This window comes from Austrofundulus limnaeus, unplaced genomic scaffold, assembly GCF_001266775.1.
Source record: "Austrofundulus limnaeus strain Quisiro unplaced genomic scaffold, Austrofundulus_limnaeus-1.0 Scaffold13, whole genome shotgun sequence".
Classification (NCBI taxonomy): domain Eukaryota; kingdom Metazoa; phylum Chordata; class Actinopteri; order Cyprinodontiformes; family Rivulidae; genus Austrofundulus; species Austrofundulus limnaeus.
In genome coordinates, this window is record NW_013952415.1 from 156,555 (window position 1) to 177,833 (window position 21,279).

The window sequence follows — 21,279 nt, forward strand, 5'->3', positions numbered from 1 at the left end:
ATCCGTTAATAGAAGGATTAGAACGGTGCGTGCACTCTGCACGCCTTGGTCTGAGGTTTTTGCACATTTCATGTATGAATACAATACTTTCCATTTGTGAGCTGATTACATAAGAAAAGGGGCGGCAGAGAAAAGCCGGACTTAGAAACAGAAAGATAAACTCAGAGAGGATGAAGCATGAAAGATGTTTGTTCTTGCTTTGATTCTTTGGTTGTTTCACTTTATTATGAGATCTTTAATAAGAAGTTTGAACTTGTTTAAAAAATGTTGTGCAACACAATGCAAATCTCATAGGATTTAATTTATTTATCTATTTTTTGAAAGGCAGCCAATGACCTAAAGGTTTCCTCTTGCTAGTTTTTTTTTTTACATTGGTTTTGTGGCTCTTTTATGTGGTCTCCCATCCAAATACTAACCAGGTTCATCCCTGCTCAGCTTCTGAGAGTAGACAAGACCTGATGATAACAAAGTGGTATTGCAGTGTTTGCTCATAAAACAGTGCAAATCACTGCAGTTCATTTTTATTTACATTCGACATCATGTCCTTACTTTTCAAAATTGGTTAAGCTGTGGTCAGAAACTAATTTCCTCTAAGTTTCCTAGTTTGTAAAGTATGTCAGATCATTTCATACATGTGCATACTGCATGTGTCTCACGCCTTGTCAAATCTTTCAGGAAGCTTTTCAGAAATTTGATATTTTTTGCAAAAACATGAAATTCGACCAGCTGTCACCCTTTGCTCAGGGTCACCTTAGAGTCTTTGTAGATTTCAGTGTGTGTGTGTGTGTGTGTGTGTGTGTGTGTGTGTGTGTGTGTGTGTGTGTGTGTGTGTGTCATTTCAGAAGAAGGTGATGGCGGTGTGAATGAGTCAGTCTGAGTCATCGCTAAATCTTTTAGCTCATTTGTTACCAACATTATGAGCTAATAATAACACCTGAACTAACTTAGCAGACAAGCYGTCAGCAGAAAATTAAATCAGTAGTTTCCACTAGAGGAAATTGACTGATTTATTAATGGGTCTAGAATAAAACAGAACAGAACGTACCTACTACCATATCAAATTTTATCCAAGTATCAGTAATACTGTTTTTTGTTTTCCATAGATTCCTGTTAACACAAAGGCAGCAAGGCAGTCCTATGTCTGCAAAGCTCAGTGCGCTCTGATTGGTCTGTTCAGTGGCCTGAAATAAAACCATCAATCATTTAGCACCAGCTCTGCTGAAAACTGAAATCTGACATTCAAGTACGGTCACAAGTTAGCTAACCATTTTTAGCCTTGAGCACAAGAAGAATCATAAACATTTCTGTTTCGTTCCAGGAAATGATCYACTTTAAAATACGAAGGATCTTTACTGCAAAATGCTGTTTTGTGTTGAGACCAACGCTTACAAGGGAGATGAATTATCAAAGATCTGATTTCAGTTTAACAAGCATATCTACGCTACACAGTGACAGAGTTCTGCTGTTAAATTTATGATCCRTTTCCTGAAAAATGTTCTGAGAAAACAAAAAAACGGGCAGCTTCTGCAAGATCAGCACATCTAATGAAGAGAGAGGGAAATTAAAGCTTTAGAGAAAGCCTGGGTGAGGATCAGAGGAAACCGCCTAACAAAGAAAATGGAAAATGGAAATGTATCAGTGAACCTTCTAGGTTTCGCTTTACAAGAACAGAGTTCAACTCTGCTAAAACCTTTATGTCTCATGATGAGAAACAATGATGCCATGACCCTCTTACGATTTTGCTTTATTAAAGAAATTTAGTTATTAGAGATTAGCACTGATGTTAAAAGCACAACACTATATTGTTAGGTTTTCCTTTTATAATGTTGACAGTGTTTAATCTATTATGTTTTGATTGATAGATTGGTCACTCGGTTACAGAATTCTGGTGTTGTATTGTTTTATTCCTTCTACAAATCATTTTATTTAACAGTGGTGGTTTTTATATTGACTTCAGTCTTTGAACACGTATTTTCTTACAATATCATAAGTCACATTTAGCATAAGTGTTGGTAATGACTCTCAGCTACAACCACAACAAACTTTAGCTCAATTTCTAAAATAATTGAGTACCGGGTAATAGATATTTTGTGTTAACTAAAGCCAATAACTGAATAGGACAGGCTCCAAAAGGTAATCAATTGTGATGTGCATTCAGTGCTTCTTTTTTGACCATTTCATTAAAGGGSRAATATTATGTGTTTCTCAGGCATATATTTAAATACTATACCATAATAAAGTATCTATGTCACCTTTAGCTGTTATTAAAATGCTGTTTTTATGTTTAAATAGAAAATAAACTTATCTTCTCATCACTTCCTCTTCTAAACGCCTTGAAATTGGCCTCTGTCTCTTTAAGAACCTCCTTCTGCTTCTGTCTTGCCCATTRCGTTCATATCTTCATGTCATCTTCAGGATATTCCGGCTATGATTAATTATTCAAAGTAATTATTTCATTTTTTATTCTTTTTTTTTAAAGCTATTTTACTTTTTCAGCTACATTTTCCCCGTTGAAAATGAATGGAGCTGTTCTCAACATTCTTAAACCCCTTCAAAATGCTCATTAATATTTATTGTARTTTATGCTCTTTTTAACTTCCTAGTGGTAATTTTAGCTCTTTTTCTTTGCTAATTTTAGCATTTTTCTCCTTTTCAGCTAAAATTCTAGTATTTACTGCTATTCTTCTGCCAATTTCTACTTTTTGTGCTTCTTTCTGCTAATTTAAGCTTTTTGTGTTTCTTTCTGTTGCTTTCTGATAGTTTCAGCTGTTTGCTGCAATTTTAGTTACTTATTTTAGTTCAGCTTTTAAAAGCTAAAATTATTTTCTCCAAGATGAATTCACATTTTGGTGGCCATTTTTGCTTATTTCTGTTTAAATTCAGTAAACATGCTCCGTTTGCATCTTTGTGCTAATTTCAGCATTTTGGCTATTTCAGCGGTTGTACAAAATATTGTCAATCTTTTTGTAGTTTTAGCCTTTATTTTCAGCTAAGGTGACATATTTTATATCTCCTCCTCCACTCCATCACTGTGACAAAGGTCAGCGTCCAAACACAATGGCTGTCAGCAGCTGGAGGCCTGACTCACTGCCGAGCCATCCCGCCCTGCAGCCCATCAACCAGTTTAACTTCATTAAAGGAATTCAAGTCAAACATTGTCCGGGTCGCAGCGTCTGTGTTCCTCAACAACAACAACTAGAGTTCTGACTCATGGTCCGGTTACATTTTACAGTAAAACAACCAGCAACATAGGATCAGTAACATCCAAGGTCAGAATTAACTGTGACGTGCTGCTGACACAACTTTGTGCCTCATTAGTTTTAAGACATCTCTGTGTTTGAACTGCTTAAAAATAGTCGACACTTTGTTTGTGAGTTTAAAAGTGGGTTATTGTGTGCGCTGCACCCAGAGCTAATAGTTAGTTTCTTTTGATGAGGCTTTCCTAAGGTCTTTTTTTTTTTTCACACGCAAACGTCTAACTGCATATCCATGCTGATATGGTTTCTCGGCGTTTGAAAAGCAGCTTTGTAGACTGTTTGTGGGTGCTCTTTTTTTTCTTTATTTTGGAGCAAGACAGAAGAAATAAACAGCACTCTGTAAAGCAGTTAATTGGTTAGATCAAATATTTTGCAGCGTGTTTTGAAACTTAACGCTGTGTGCTTGGACAAATAGGACAGTGTGTTGTTCAGCTCTACGGTGGCTTAAGATTAAAAAAACATCTCGAGACAAATGCTGTTCTCTGTGAAAATGCAGTTTTAGATGCTGAACGGTTTAAGCTGAAATTAGTTGTAAAAGCTGAAGCTGCAACGTTGAAACAAGCAGAACGGAAGCCACAACGAGCAGAACAAAAGCACAGATGCTCAAATGATCAGAACAAGACTTTATTTAGTTAAGTGAAACTCCATCCCTCCCGCTGGTTTAAGCCTGGATTTCAAAGATTCTCTTTCTGCAGCCTAACTAGTGTAACCAGAGCAACAACTCCACAGTGTCCCCTCTTTAGATGAAGGAAAGCTTCTGTGGAACATGAGTGTGAGCAGTGTATGAATGGACCAACTGTAATGTGAAAGTGATCAGGCCATGATTAAACTCAGGTCAAAGGTTTGAACTAATAATAGTGCGATGCTGATTCAGCACTATTATTTTTCTGTTTTCGTTTTATTTCATAAAAATGTGTAATTTAACTTCTTCTGCATACTTTGTGAAGTGTAATCATCCACATATCAAAATGTTCTGCTCATTTACGTGCTTTAACTTCAGATTTTTGTCATTTTTAAAATGATTAAATAAAAGCAACTTTGCAACTGTGCTGTGTTAGTAGCCTTTACGGTTTATTGTTATGGCTGCTGAGTGTTAAAAGTGATTTAAAATCCTTCTTTTTCCACATTTAAATCATTCATGGGGTTTATATAAAGTGGAACTGCAAGACTTTGGTCTGAATTCCTTTTTATTGTAACTCCACAAGCCCCTCTTTTACCCCTTTTCTGAGGTGTGTCTGAGATCAACTCATTTTCCAAATGACGCGCTTCACACCCGGCCCATCTTCAGCTTCCAGAACGCTCCATTCTAGCTTGGTACGGTTAGTGGCACAGAAATGTTTTATGTTCAGATTGATTAAAAGATGTCAACAACAGAAGACTCYYAAGCGTCTGACCRAGAGCGACAGGAGAACGAAGAGGATGAAATTATATTTGTGGAAATAATTTGACGTAACATTTTAGAAAATGTCAAACGGGTTAAAAAAAATCTGACCCAAACAGAATAGAAAGATATCTATGCAGCACTGGGAGAGACTACATTCAGCTTTTCTGCACTAACAACAAAATGTGTTTAACAGCTAAAAACAATGGATTTTGCAGATTAAAACAGAAGTGAACACTGAAAAGCGAAAAGATCTTAAAGACCGTGTAATTTTAAACATTTTCTTCAATAAACATTATAAATGTCATAATTGGGTTGTTGTAAATGAGTAAAAATTCTCACAACTGTGTAGATATATTAATTTTGGAGGTATAGATCWATTTATGTTTAAAGGTATGTTTGTTTCAGGACTTTTTGGGCGTGTTTTAAAAGGCGGCTGCGTTTCGTCACATGGCAGCCTTCAGCATAACCCCGCCCCCTGCTGCTCCAGCGGAATAAAAACGTACATCGCCTTGGCGGTTGTCGTTCACTTGCGAATTGCAGATAGCATCAGATAGCAATAGCATATTTTGTTTGTTGTTAGCTAGCTAACCAATTATGCCTCATTCTCCTCGCTCGTGCATCTTCCCTGGATGTCGCAATGTGCAGGATACTAGCTTGGTGACTTTATTTAAGTTTCCGAGAGATGACCGCCTGAAAAAACTCTGGAATGATTTTGTAACGAGAGGCCATGAAGGCGTCAGGATCACCGCCAGCACTCGCCTTTGCAGTTTTACTCCAGATAGTTTTACCTGGAGACACAGTTTGGATTTATGGTTTGGTACTGGTTRGTGAGGCTCTACCGACCATCTCCCTCCCGGACTCTCATCCTCCCAACATCACCACCGCTTCTCCTGCACCTGACGGTGGCACCTCCAAAGGCGGGATGATGCCACGCCCAACAAACATTTGTGCTTATATTTGAAATYTTCTAAGTGTTGGCTATTTAGTGCACAGTAACTACCGAATGTAATAAAATGTACAAATCATTTTCTTGGTGAAATAAGAATAATCTCACTGTTTCTATTTATTCTCTWCAATAAATATGTTTACTCTAAGTGGAAAAGAACACACGGTGTACTATAACTTGATTTCCCTGCTCTCTCTTCCTTTCTCCTCCCCATTGTGTTCCTTTTTTTTTTTGCAATTGGAATGAATCACTCCCATGAGTGGAGCAGGAGAGGCACTTCACTCTGAAAAACAAGCAAACTCTTCCCACCCTTTGGTGTTTACAGAGCAGAGGTTCGCAGACCATGTTCAAGCCTCAAACGGATGTTGATTTATGAAAACCCGAATGGCTTTTTGTGCTGACAATTGCTGATAATAATCCAAGGTTATCAGCTCGTCTCACTATTGATGCTGCATCGAAATTGAAAGCTGCTTTAATTCAAGTCGAGGAAAGTCAAAGGTGGTCTTCCTGGAATAAAAGCTTCTCTTTGACTGAAAATTTTTACCACAGCTGGCCCTTCTGGAAAGTTGCAWAATCAAAAAAGAAACAAGGCTTGTTTGGTAACAAATAAACATAAAATAAATCACTAATGCCAATTTTGTTTTTGTTTTAAATTTTGAACGTTTGCTTAATAAATTCGAGTAAAAATGAGTTTTATAAAACCTTTTTTGATGACTTCATCAGACTACAACAAAAACAACTGTGTTACAGCAAGTGGAAAATAAAGACGCCAGAATCAGACGTAAACATTGGCGGACACCCCCCCCCCACACACACACACACACACCACCCCTCCCTTTACATACTGTCCCAGAACACCTCTGAAGCGGAGGGAACAAGTGGACTACGTCGCAAACGCAGACAGGCGGGAATGTTTGCCGTGACTCGTTAGTGACGCACTATTTGTTGCCGTGCCACGCTGCATTGCACTTATTGTGGGAGAGGGACACTTCTTGTGCTTGCTGAGGGGTGGGGGGGGGGTTGAGGGCGGGGGTAGAGGGGACTCTGGGAGACAGAGAGGGTGTTCTCTTTTCGTTTCCGTCCTTCCGTGAAAAGGCGACCACCGCCCCCCTTGGCCTCTTGGCCTGTCTCCTCCCCTCCCAAACACTGCTGGTGTTCCTAATGGCTTTCCTGTACAACGAAAGGATCTGTTCCCACAACGTGTAGGTCACACTGAATTGGCAGACGAGCTGAAAACCAACCCGGCACATACAGCCAGAAAAACTACACTTAACAACATTACATGTAAAGAGAGAACTTATATCGGATGGTAGAGTAATGTCAATGTTAATGACATTCTTGGAAGAAGAGCATATTGCGCACGCCGACATTTGTTAACACTTTCAGCACAGGATGGGCATGACTCTCAGTTTCTATTGCACCAAACTTCAACTCTGTTTCTGTAAAAGTTACCTGAGATACAACATCTCAGTGTTATCTACGGTTTGGCTACATTTGTCGACCGCTTACGTCACTGCCCCTCATCGTAGGCTGTCCCAATTCATAGCTGCCTACATGTGGCCGACAAATGTGGCCAACAAAACCCCAAAAACATGAGCTGCATCTGAATATCCTATGTGACCGACAGTATCCCAGATTTCATTGCGCTGTCAAGAAATTAAACAGAAAAAAACAAAGACGGCATAGTTTTTTTGTTTGTTTGTTTTACGGCGGAGTTTGGAAATTTATCACGGACCAAAGAACTTAAGCAACTTAGCTGAAGAAACTTTTGTTGCAATGAGYTGCAGTTACAAGTACTGYTAATGAAGCTAAWCCCAKATTGTTAATGATTTTTATTTACTTGCTCGTAATGTTTTTTTTTCTTTTAAAACTGAATTTTGTGAAGTTATACCTTGAAAAAGACAACTGAAGCGATGCGATATAAATCACAMCACCATGATAACGAGGCAGCACGTGGTCATGCAACCATGCATCTTCAGTAGACGGTCTCATTTCATTGCTGTTTGCAGCCAACACGAGCAGCCCTTATGGCCAACGTAGACTGTGGCCAACGTCATCTGTGGTCCAAGTCGGTTGCAGCCCATGAACTGTGACACAGACATTTTTAATGCCAATAAATAAACCTAATGCAACACACATCAGTGGTTTTTCAACCCTGGTCCTCAAGGCACACTGCCCCACATTTTTTAGGTGTTTCCCTGCTTCAACAGCTGATTTCAGTTGGGAACTGATTAGCAGGCTTTTGTAAACTGCAATCATCTGAATCAGGTGRGTAAAAGCAGGGAAACCTCTAAAACAGTGGTTCCCAAACTTTTTTATCTTCTAACCCACAAAATATTCATGGCAAAAACTTGTGCCCTCAAATTTTACTGTTCTGAGTACACAAGTTTTGTTGATAACCCTAAAAACAAAGGCTAAACAAATATAAATATATTTATACTTATTTTGTGTTTTTGTAATAATTATAGGGAAATATTACATCACCAATTATTTTATTACCCTTTCAATTGATTTCTGAAGTGCAGTGATTCCCAAACTTTTCAGCTTTTGACCCACAAAATAACAGTAGCAGAGACCTGTGCCCACAACTATTTTTGGATGATAAACATTTGTATCAGGTCAACTAAACATGGGCATAGTYACAATATTTATTATTCTACATTTATACATTTTAGGCAACTAAGCAAAAATGTAATTAATTTAGAAAATCTTTTCAGGACCCCACCTTGATGTTTCAGGACCCCACTTTGGGTCCCGACCCCAACTTTGGGAACCACTGCTCTAAAACATGCAGGAAGTGTGCCTTAAGGACCAGGGTTGAAAAACACTATTACAGAATACAATTAGGTTTAATATTCTGGATCCTGTTCTGAAGAAAAGCTTTGAGCTGTCGGTTTAGTTTCTTTTGGCTTCCTGCTCTTTACACAAATTATTATTTCCAAAGAAATTGGGCCAATCCCCCCCACTCACACAACATTATACAAAAACCATATGGTTGCAAATTAAAACTGGGTAAATAAAGTAAAAAGTAAAGTAGACCTACGATCTGAAYGATTTATATTCCCAACACTTATTTAAATTAAACAGCCAGCTCCTGAACTTCCAGTGGCACGTTGCCCAGCTCCCCCCCATTAATCACTGACTCACATCTATTCCAATAACATAGTCTGAACAAAGTTGAAAACATGAGTGAGGCATTTGAAAATCAACAATAGTAAATTTTTTCAAGTTTAAATCTTTCATCAGTTCCTGTTATGTAAGTGGTTGAAAAAAAACCCACCTAAAAAACCAGTTTGCACAAGTTAGCATTTGTGCGTTTGGTGCGTGCGCGCCACTGAGCTGGAGGGAACACTGTTTCCTGTTTTGTCACGACGGTCAAARCCCTCCCCCTTCTGTTTCCTTCTCTGATGTTTGATTGCGCACCTGCACTTTCGGCCCAACTCTTTGCTCCGATTCTTTCCACCGAAACCAGCACGGAGTTTATCAGCTGTGGAGAGACAATACAGCGCAGCTGCTTGGTGTAAAAAAAAAGAAGTTTGTTTTTCACCGACTCTCGACAGAAAACAATAGAAAGCCCAGGATGCCCGCAGATTCCTTAACATTCATTTTGGTTTATGTTGACAGTTTGTATTTTTGTCATGACAATGAATATGATGTCACATCCACCTTATTATGTAGAAGAATGTTGGGAATGCGAGCAGCTCCTTTGGACATCAAAATAAGATTCTGGGTGAGAGCAGAGAAGTAAAACAAAAAACAGATTCCTTCATTGTTTAGCTTGTTTCATTTAAAAATGTACTCTAAGATTTTGTGGCATATGATAGTGTCATTATGTAAAACACTGTTGACAAAATATGAAAACATGACCCCACTCTATTACATGAATCATTCCAGCATTGAAATGATGACTAGTGTGTCAATAAATAGCAAATAATAGATTCAAAGCAAGTTTTAAATCATACATTTAGACACTGTCTCAAATAGAAGTGCACCAATTGCAGTTTTCTGGCCGATCTCTGTCACCGATCTTTGAAAAGTCTGACCTGCTGGTTTTGATTTTGCCAGATACCTAACAGAGGTTATAAGGTCACACTTCGATGTTCTGATGTTATTTTATTGAAATACATTGACTGATAACCKTTTAAACAATACAACTTGTTTTAACTGAACATCAGGTAGAGCMCACAGCAAAGCAAAAGGGACAGTGGCTGATTTTCATACATTTYTGGAGGTAGAAAAGCTGATCTTTTCCACCGATCTTGCCTAAGGATCGGCCGATCTCCAGTCTCCCAAAATAAAGGAATCSGCGCAGATGAATTGGCTGGTCGATTTATCGGTGCACCCCTAGTCTCAAAGAATTCGACTCTTCTCTTTCATGAGAAATAGTTTGGCAACATAAAATAGTGCTTCTGCTCCAACACGACCTTGGCATGGATCAATTCAAATATGGCGCATCTCTCAAGTTTTGCTGGTTTTCTCCAGTTTCTCACCAAGATAAAACTGGCCTAAGAAGTCTGGATGTCTTCAGAGCTATCTAATCTCTGTYTAAATCGTTGCATCATTGTTGGTTTAAATGGAAAACATAGATGTGCTTCTTTAAAAACAAGCCACTTTATTTTGGATGTGGAGCACACACCTACGCACACACTTTATCCAAATACACTCCCTCCCACTAAACCATGCGCCACATCTGCAGACAGTGTAGGAGTGGTTTACAGTAAAACTACCAGAGCTCCAGTGAAATTACAGAAGTAAATCAAAACACTCACACTCGGTGTTCAATCCCAGATGTGTCTTTTAGTTTTGGTTTTGGTAAGAGCGTAGGCAGCTCACATCCCACCCCAGACCTCTTTGCTTTACTGAGAGGCAATAAAGTGGGCATTTCATCCAGATATAGAGCTGAAAGAAGGAGGCAGATTGATAGCCTACGCTGTGCCTTTAAGTGGAGATGGTTGCATGATGATGCGTTGCACTCAAACTTTGTAAATATTTACATTTCCTGGGTTGTCGGCTTTAATTAGAAAGTAAATTGGGATGTTGGAGGCGGGATGACTGAGAGGGAGGCTGAAAACCGAGGATGATATATTTGAACTTCTTCGTTATGATGCATGCACACAATGTAAACACAGACCCATTTTATCCGAACGAGATTGGGAAGTTTCTAAAGAAAAGTGGAAGTCCTGTCAGTAATGTTAAAATGTTAGTAATTCACATGGTTTGTTTTTGCAGTTATTGGAGAAACTTCTAGATTCCCTCTGACAAGTCTAAAAGGGACAATTCAGAGATTCTATAGCACAATTACAGAAACCTCAGTTGACCAAAGTGCTTCATGACAATCACATGGCATGAAGCTAAGGGTTAAACAATCAAAAACATAAATAAAATTTAGTAAAAATGATAAAACAATAATAAAACAAATAAAAGGCATACTTAATTTCAGTTGCAGCAATTTCCAAAAAACTCAAATTGAATTACCGGTAAGTACTAATTTAAGCTAGTATTGAAGGCGAGGGAAAAAAGAATTTAATTTTGACTAAACTTACATGGAAACAACTTGTTTCATCACCTGTTTACCATTTCTTCTGACAGAGGTTGTTCAAAGCATTATCTACAACAGGTAAGATATTTATTGCTCAGAACGTTATTTGTTAATGGTTGAAGTTTGTGTCATGAATAACTCTAAGCGACTAACTCACCAAATTTTAGCTCCATCCATCCATCCATCCATCCATCCATCCATCCATCCATCCATCCATCCATCCATTATCTTAACCRGCTTCATCCTTTCAGGGTCATGGGGGTCACTGGTGTCCATATCAAGCAGTCAGTGTGTGAGGAGCGGGGTACACCCTGGACAGGTCACAAGTCCATCACAGGGCCACACACGAGGCAAACAACCAATCARTCTCTCACTCACGGGACAATTTAGCATTCCCAGTTAACCAAACCGTCATGTTTTTGGTCTGTAGGAGGAAACCGGAGTGTACGGAGAAAACCCACGCYTGCACGGAGAGAACGTGCAAACTCTACTCAGAAAYGTCTGGCAATAAATTTTAYSTTCYTTTCTGAGAAATTTACCATGACCACTTCTATGTTGACTAAAGACAATTAGCTGAGGCAACCATGAGCTGGGTTGACTAAAGCAAACCAGTTGTAGCRAAATATCAATTCAGAGTTTACCCTCTAAACGTTTCATTAAAACGCATGCAATGATTCATCAGACATGTTTGGATTGTACAGACAAACACAAGCTCACGAACTCGGGTAAAAACATTTTCATATCTATGTCCCCCCCCCGAGCAATAAAAATGTGCTTTAGTTTTCTTTCCAAAGACGATCTGTTTAAGCATGCTAAAATGTGGGTCACTCTCATGTCAAACTGAGTGCATACCTCCCATTCTCAGAGGATATCTGTGTGTTTGACATGGAAGTGAAGGGTGCATGCAGGAAACAGGCCGTCTGTCTCCTACCATCCATCACAGGACTCCTACACAAAGACACAGAAAGGACAAACTGATGGAGAGAATTAAGAACAAGGAGTTTGACTCTTCTTGGCAAATTTGTGGTGAATTTTACAGCTACTTTAAAGTTCAAGCGAGCTGAGTCATTTAGAAAACGGATTCTCATGAAGACCGCTCTGTCTTTTATGTTTATTTTTTTCCCTTTTAGTTTGAGTTATATAACCAGGTGACAGCGATAGTCCTCTCTCTTCACGAAACGGTTTAATAGAAGTGAGAACTTAATCCATGCCAGATAACAACAACAACAGAAATGATGGGAATAAAGGGACGGCTGTTATGATCTGATACACCATGAATATTCTCTGCTCCGTGCCTGCTCATCTATTTGCAACTGTGCCTGGCAGCAGGAGACGGCGCGCACAGATGACGAGTGACGTTTGAACCTTAGTCATCGATTATATAATCAAACACCTGCATTTCCCCTGTTGCTTCACAGAATTAAAGGACGCAGCTCAGTACGTTTTAACTGTCATTTTACATAAATGGGCCACTAAACAATGGGTCATGTCATTAAATGTTGTTAAAATGACACCCTTTGTGACCTGGAAATCAAGTTTAACAGCAAAACAGCTTATTTAAGAAAAAGGGGTATAAAAATTAAAGAACTAGAATTCCTTGAAGGAATATTTGATCACTCACTGGCTTTCATGTTAATATTTTAGACTCGGAATAGCCAATATTGATATTTTAGTCTCATGGTACGATATTGTTTTGATGCAAAAAAAAAGAGAAATGTCCATGCCCTTCTTAACCTGTAGTTTATTGAAATTAGTTATGAAAATTTGTTTAACCTCAAAAGTACAGTTTTTAAATTAAATGTTGCTGAAACAGCAAGTTTCTCAGTGGATCTGCGCTCAACAGTGCAGCCTAGGTGGAGTAGTCGAACGCAGATCCACTGATTCTTTAACACAGAGCATCTTCAGAAGACAAGTTGATAAAATAAATCTTAAAAATCTGTATTGTTTGACACACAGTGTGTATTAAACCTAAAGCACTCATTTAGGTAAGTGTTCTGTGCTGTGGCCTTAAGGTAGTGTCAACAAAAATTGCATCATTTAAGTTGGCCCTCCCTGTTTTCAACTAAAAATATCTTATTCTGAGAAGGGATTTGTTTTGGTCAAACCTTATAAATGACATTGTGCACAGTATCATATTGAGGGATCTATAATGATTTGTTATTGCTTAAACCATGCATTAAAGATGACTCTCATCTACTACCACAGTAAAATTCAGCTCAGTGTCTGGAATAATGGCTGAGTTATAGCATTTTTACACACTGATAGAAGACATTTTCACCATTTTGCCTTTGGTGGCAAACAATAACGAGAGCATTACTGCATGTGAAAAGGTGCTGCATGCARGTTTTTTATTTTTATTTRATTTTYYGGAGYGAAAACCAATGAAGGGAACTCCTGACTGATCTGTTGTTTAAGTTTGTTGCGAAATGTGAAAAATGACGGTGAAAAACATGTTTTCCTCCTCRACTCCACTCTCTGCACTGAATTAACACCTTCAGACATGGTAAAAACAAACGTAGAGAAAGACGTTTACACGGCTTCTTTCTGACACAGCTTGTGACCTTTTCCCCATGCAAAGTGAAAAACATAGATTATTGCCCTCATATTGTCTCCAGACAGGGTCAGGGGGCTTCCAGTAGCTGAGTCAGACCTCTTACTGGAAGTCCTGCGTCACCCGCCTCTTCCTCCTCATCCTCGCTCCGTATTTAACCCACATCAGGCTCCAGTTTCTGCATCTCGATTCAGTAACTTATCATAAAAGCAAAACAAGTGAAGGTAGTGGCACAACAAGATTATTGGTTCTAATAAAGCCCCGCCCCTCTGCTCTATAGTCTTGCCATACCCCCCTTGTCCCCACCCTAAATCTCTGGTTCTCCCCCATCTCTCCCCCACTTTCCCCCTAGTGAATGATCTCACCCAGCTGTCATTGTGTAACCCCATCCACACTCGCTGCAACACACACGTTTTCTGCTGCTGCTGGCAGCTGACATCACTTGTTTTGTCTGTGTCACCGTTTCCCTGAAATAGCTTCAAAATACAAAAACAGACACAAGTTTCTGGGCCAAGATATTTGGGACATGTTGGTTTCCCATGAAGATTGATTGAAATGAAAGCTTGGATGGAAACAAAAACAAAAAAGGGGTTTAATTTGTTATTTATTACAAGGTATTTCAAACTTAATTTCAGTTACATTTAGTTTAGTTCAGCTTTTACTCCCTGTGTTGATATTTGTTGTGCTATAACGTTCACACAGAAAAGAAAGCTCCATGATGACAAGTTCTCACAAAGAACAAGAATCTGAGTTTTACAGCCTTTTTGGAGTAACTTAAACACACCACAGAAGTCTTGGCTGTTTATCACATGTGAGTAGGATATGTGTACAAGACGTAGGCACAAGATAACCATTATTTGGCTGAGTTTTTGATTGTTACTAAATATCTTACATAAAGTTTACACTGAAAACCCCCACAGTGCTCTATAAATTACCAAACTATAAAAACAGAAGCATATTCTATTTTTTATATTGAGCTCCTTATTTTCTAATCATTTAACAATGTTTTAAATGCCCACTGTAGGCACATGAGGACAAATATATACTTTTTCTTTGTAACATTTTCACAAGAATACAGTTCACATTTTTTAATTTGGGTTTCTGGGGAAAGGGTATGAACAGTTAATATCTTACTGAGGCATTTTGGTGTTTCCACCCCCCTGCCTCCATGATTGGTGGCAGCGCTGATCACCCACACCTGCATGCGATTTGGCTCATCACCTCCAGGCTTCTTGAGGCAGTGCTGAAGATCAACTCATCGCTGAAGCATCGCCTCATGTTTGGTATGAGCTCAGCCTGCTGCTTGTTACTCTCTCCTAGAGTTTTTGTATTACTTGTACTTGTGTTTTTGTATTTACCTGTTTGCAGAAAACAGTCTCCTCACGTTTTTGCCTGCCGCCTTGGACTRTGAGCCTCTCACCAGTTTTCTCATGCGCTGCCCCCCACTTTTCACTGTAAATATCAACTCACCTGTAAATACTCGCCTTGGGATCCTCACCTTTTTGGACCAACTACTCCACGCCTCATTTCCTTCCCCAGCCCGTAAGAACTCACCTGTTTTTCTTACCTGCTTAAGATCATTGCTGAAAGACTATCAAATACTCACCTCTGCAATCGTTCTGTTCCAGGTCCAGACCCCTGCCGCACCTGTAAAAATAAAATCCCTTACCTTTTTGTATATCTCGTCTCTGTTTGTCTCTGGTACTGCTCACATTGACCTCCACCCGTAAATCTGATACTTACCTGTTGTAGAAAACTCTTTCAACAGGCTTAATTAGGAGAAATTGGAGTTTAGAGGTTAAAGGGGTCATATCATGCAAAATCCATTTTTTTTTTTTAGCCGTTTAATGCATTTTGTTGTGTGTTTTGAGGAGTGCAGAAATTTTGACTTCAGTCTTTCGGTGCTGCATAGATATCTTTATAACCTATTTGGGTCATATTTTTCCAACATATTCAGATTATTTTATTTTCTATTATGTTTTCTGAACTATTATATCAAATTAGTTGCGACAGATTTGCCAAATAAGGTCTGAACTTACCGTCTTCATTCTCCTCTGGTTCTGCGCCAAACTCTGGCTCCAACATGTAAGACTGGATGGACAAGCCTTTTGTCGACATCTTTTATTTAATTTGTAAAGAAGTTTCTGTGCCACTGTATAGCCGTAAACCCTTCTGTCAAACTAGAACAGACCACTGTGGAAGCTGGAGGGGGGCGTGATGTGAAGCACCAGATTTGGATTTAAAGGGGCTATATCCCAAAATCAACTTTTTTMAGTTTTATATCATGTTATGTTATCCTCTCATCAAAAACATGCCCAGAGTCTTACTTTGACTCATTCATGCATGTTTGAAAAATCCTGTAGTGTCCTGAGGCAGCAGGCAGGGGAGCAAAAATGACCAGTTGGAACTAGAACCACCTTTTGGGATCAGCTCCGCCTCTGGGCTGTGTCTCCAAGCCGAGCTTCCTCATCACGGAGCACACCTCCCCACCCCGCACCCAACACACCCCGCCCATGACTCTCAGCAACAAAGCAAACAACTGGTGAAACTGAAAGTGAAAGTGAAACTGTCTGCTGAGCTCCTAACACTACTTCTCCCTCAGTGAAGCTCTTTTCAGATTCAAAATACCTTTGAGGACATGTATTTTCAGATGCCAAGTAAACTGCATCATAGCCCCCCACTCCCCCACACACACACGCACACACTGAAATTGTCAAGACAGAAGTGGAAGGTGGTTCTTAAAGAAACAGAGGCCAATTTCAAGGTGTTTAGAAGAGGAAGTGATGAGAAGATAAGTTTATTTTCTATTTAAACATAAAAACATTTTAATAACAACTAAAGGTGACATAGATACTTTATTATGGTATAGTATTTAAATATARGCCTGAGAAACACATAATATTGGCCCTTCAAAGAGACAGCCTCAAAATGAATTGTTCACACCTCAGAAAAAAAGGTGAAACTTCTTTCATGCTTGTGGAGTTACAATAAACAGTAATTCAGACCAAAGCATTGCGGTTCCACTTTCTAAAGACCACAACTGAATGATTTAAATGTGAAAAATCATGATGTCTCCTTTCACGTGACAGTAAATCTGAACTGACTCAAAACCAAAGTGGCCTGCTGATATTTTCCAACAACAACCAGATTCAAATATTTTATAGTGAGCATTGTTTTGTAACCTTCACGTGACCATCGGTTTTGTATAACACGGTTATTCACATTGAAAATTTMGATTATTTCCCAGACAAATTAGCAGCTGAAGCAGTTAGCTTCTGCTGTAGCCTGAGGACACAACTGGGAGGAATATCACAATATTTCTGACAGAATACCTATGAAATACAATACTGTTGTAGTTCAAAGGTTTATAAACTAGTGTTTGCATGAATTGATGAAGTTTTGGGAGTTCTTAATGAGATATTGAACTACTGAGCAGGACAATCCAAACAAATTCTGTCCTTTTCCCCATAATCTGCTTTCATTATCACAGTGCTGTCCTAAGAACTGAAAACACAGACAACTTACTGTAAAACCCTGTGGTTATTTTACAGTAATTTGTTGCAGTGAACCTGCATTCTTTAATCAAATTAATAGTTGGCTCTAATTGTAATCACGTTGTTTGGTTTTAGTTTTTATTTGAGTGGCCAGTCCYTTTAGAAGCCCACAAAGGTCAGCCACCGCCAGAGGCAGCTGCATGTATTTACATGCGTTTGCGTACATGAGAGTGCTTTTGTCCCAGTGCATTTAATGATCCACGAATAGATGACCGTAACCGGAAGCCYTGTGCCGGGGCGTCATGGTGTAGGTGTGTAGGAGTTGGATTATTGAAATGACAAGACCCCGCAGCCTGAACGAGTCAGAAATCAGCTATTCTTGCCTGAACGGTGATGTGTCAGAATGTAAGAGGCGTCAGTGATCATAAAAAAATAAATAAAAAATAAAAAAACGGAGCACCGCCCACAACCTCAGGACCTGGCTATGCTGCAAGTCCAAAGCGCTGTTTATGTAATTGGATGTTTATGCAAGAAAGAGAGAGAAAAAAAGGATTTGAATGGATGAGGTGGAAGGCAGCAGTGCTGTGGTAATGGAGGGGGCGGGTATGAGTGCACCCACCTAGCTTTAATTGCTGTATTTCAAGTGAAATTGGAGGGGGTTTTGTATAAAGAAATGCTGCGCGTTCTAAATATTTAGAAAATAAAATGAGATGTGTCTGAAAAAGTAAAAAAAAAAGAAGAATTAAACGTTTGTGTTGAGTTTTGGTCCATATTGTCCCCAACCAGGCCTACTATAAGTACAATAATTGTATTCATGTTTTGAAAACTAGTAATAATCCTTTGGTCTTTGCTTCAGTTTAAGGATAATTTTGTGTTGTGAGTTGAGTAATGTTTTTAAACTTGTGGGCTGGTGAAATCCTTTAAAACCTCTCAGGAGAAGGGGATTACACAACCACTGAGAGTCACCAACTCTGATTACACTTTTACACCAAATCAGGTACAATTTAATGGCTTAGCAAAGCTGAAGCGTTGTGACGTTAAAGAAATGGTCCCTTTAAGAGTAAAATGAAATGAAACCATGCTCCCTACTTACACTCTCATACATTTTATGGCATATAAATGTTGTAAACTCACTGAAAACAACCACTAAATGGAACCACAAGCTAATTATTAACTTCACTACCACACAACGAGATGTTAAAATTTACATCAACTCTTTAGTTCTATCACGGTGTTGGTTTTAAAACATTTAAAATCGAAAGCTTGTAAATTTAGTTTCGTTAATTTCTATTTTTGGAAACACAAACAGAAGTTTGGGGAGGAAAAGATGACAATTTGCTGTTTCTCTGTAGTTATAAATTAAATGTAGCTAAGGTTTCAGATGAGGGTAAGTTGTGATGTTTTGGCAGAAAGGCAACAATACAACTTGCTAACATTCATTTAGGGTTCTGTGGTACAATCACAGGCTATATTTGAGTATTTTCATTTTGGGGGAAGTTAATTTGTATTGGTTTTTTTACAACTTTCATTTCCTGAGCCTAAACTGGCGTCAGTGAAGTACTTACTGATGTTTTATGCTTTTTTTCAGTATAGTGCGTGAACTTAAATGCTTGCATGAAGAGCGAGTTTAGGATAAATAAGGACCTGTTGTGCTTAGTTTGGTGGAGTCCTGGAAATAAATACAGAGCTAAAAATAAGCATATTCAACCCTCTTTAATAGCCGCTCCAGCTGAATCTGATGGCAGACAAGACTGCTGAAGCCTGAGCAAAGAAATTCACTATTAAATATGTAAAACAAGAAAATAAGAGATAGATTGTGAGAAAAGGGATTTTCCTAGATTTCCTATACAGACATTTCCAATAAAATGCTAATTAGTAGGTGTGTCCTGATACCAGTTTTTCTCAAGTATTTTAGTTTGGGTATACCCAATACCAATACTTCCTGAGTTAGAACTTAAACATTGCATAATATTGTTAAAAACACATATATTTTTAAATTAGAACAAAGTGACCCTCCTTTCTCAAAGACGGCATGAATGGTTTAAAACTTTTAAAACAAATAAAAGTAACAAATGAGATTTTCTTTAAACTTTTATCCATTTCTTGAACATGGAACAAACCTTTCACCTGAACTTTAKAATGCAAATCATTGAATTGAGTATCAATATCTGAAACCAGTACAAAATACTCCGATACCAGTATTGGTATAGAGGCCATTTGTATGAATATAAGTACTTGTAGTAGGTATTGGGACACCACTACTACTTACAAAACCTTGACGAAGCTATATGATTTTTTTAACCCAAGTATGTTTTGCACTCTAAAAATGAAATGTTGAATTTACTTAACCATGTTATGTTACCTGGTTCCACTTAACTGAGTTGAGTACATTCAAAGCAACACACTCATGTTCTTTGGTTAAAAACTGGTATATTGCTTTGACTTTACTCAACTCAGTTAAGTGGAACCAGGTAACACAACATGGTTAAGTAAATCCAACATTTCATTTTTACAGATGTCTACAAAAGAGCTGTTTAAGATGGAGAAGGCCAAACATTTTGGTAATTTAATATGTACTTATGCTCAGCTTTGTTGAGAAATGTAAGCTACCCAAATAAAAGTGCTTTGTTTAKATTGAGTGCATACCTGCATTTCAAAGTTTTGAAGCAATACAGGCTTTCTGGAAAACCATGGAGTAAACACTTAAACAGCACCATTTGATACAGCTCAGTTTAACCTTTTTCATGTTGAATTTAATAGTTTGCAATGAGTAACATAACTTGGAGGGATAGAAATAAAAATGAAAATGACCTGAATTTAATTGAAAACTTTAAGACTGTGTAGGGGGATCTATGTTTGAATAAATTTATTGGATTCTACAAATCCCTAGAAACCAGTTTTGCTTATTTTTGCACTATGACTTTTAAGATTTAAGAAACATTTCTAAAAAAAATAAGGGGTTACCTTCAACTTATATACGTAGATAAAAACAAAAAAACAACTTAAATGCTGATACTCTCACAGCCTCTTGGCTTTTAAGTCACTGGGAACAACCACACACATTCCTGGGGGGAAACCTTACACCTTCCATATTTTAGCTCTCCAACAAAAACACCGGCTCCTCTGGCAGAACAGAGAGAAAAAAAGAGAGAACGAGCCAGCCAATCAGAACCTTTGTGAATTTCGATTTTTTTTTCATTCCTTCACGGCGATTGGTTCATCTTAGCGCAGTAGCCTCCCACCCCATGCGCTGATTGGTCCGTTTTCCCGGCTGCATGAAAGTCATTTGAATACGCTTCGCTTTGTGGGCTCACTCAGTGCAGCTCCGCTGGTTTCAAATAAATGACTCGAAAGGCTGGAGAGGAGACGCACACAATGGCCGAGACTTCTGCACGGACACACTGCRGATGAATTAACCTGTTTTCTTCCAAACTACTTTAAAATAGTGTAGTTTCGTTCAGTCAGCGTTTTTCTTTTTCGGACTTTCACCACTACAACAAAACGAGGTAAGTTGTTTACAACAAAAAATGCACGTTTTTCTTGCTAAAACAACTTAAACTTTTTTTTTTTAAAAAATATACATTTATTTGGGGGTATTTTGTATCAAGACAACCACATTATTTACGTCTCTTGAATCGTTGTTCAGGTTGCCCTTTTTGTTATTATAAGCATCACAAAACGGGCAGAAAGTGCCATTTCCCCCTGAAGTTGCAGTGTTTAATATAGCTAGCTAGCTTACCACTGATTGTGATATTAAACGGCAAATGCAAAGTTCAGCTTCTTTTTAGTGCCTAATGTCGCCTTTTTCCTGTGAACATTTGTTGTTGTTGTTGTCGCTGTTTACCACCCATCATGTGAGTTTATAATTAGGCTGGCAGTCAGACAGGAGCAACCATTACTCACCAGCACCTGTGCTGGGAGGCTGCCTGCACAGCACGGCTCCTTCACAGTCAGCCTTTACTTTTTTACGCTCTTATGACTCAGTAATAAGGCCGTAATGCAGAACAGGCGGTGTGTGTGTGTGTGTGTGTGTGTGTGTGTGTGTGTGTGTGTGTGTGTGTGTGTGTGTGTGTGTGAAACACAGATCTTTTAATCTCTCCCTTGCTGG

The 21,279-nt window shown here is 38.6% G+C and overlaps 1 protein-coding gene across 1 annotated transcript in view; it reads left to right on the top strand.

Annotated features, from left to right (window-relative positions):
• The first annotated feature begins 20,503 nt into the window (after window positions 1-20,503).
• The window catches only part of LOC106513518 (ras-GEF domain-containing family member 1B-B), a 16,652-nt gene continuing 15,876 nt past the window's right edge, over window positions 20,504-21,279 (top strand). The window contains exon 1 of the mRNA XM_014002385.1: window positions 20,504-20,677. The gene's annotated coding sequence lies outside the window, so the exon portion shown is untranslated. The remainder of the gene's footprint in view (window positions 20,678-21,279) is intronic.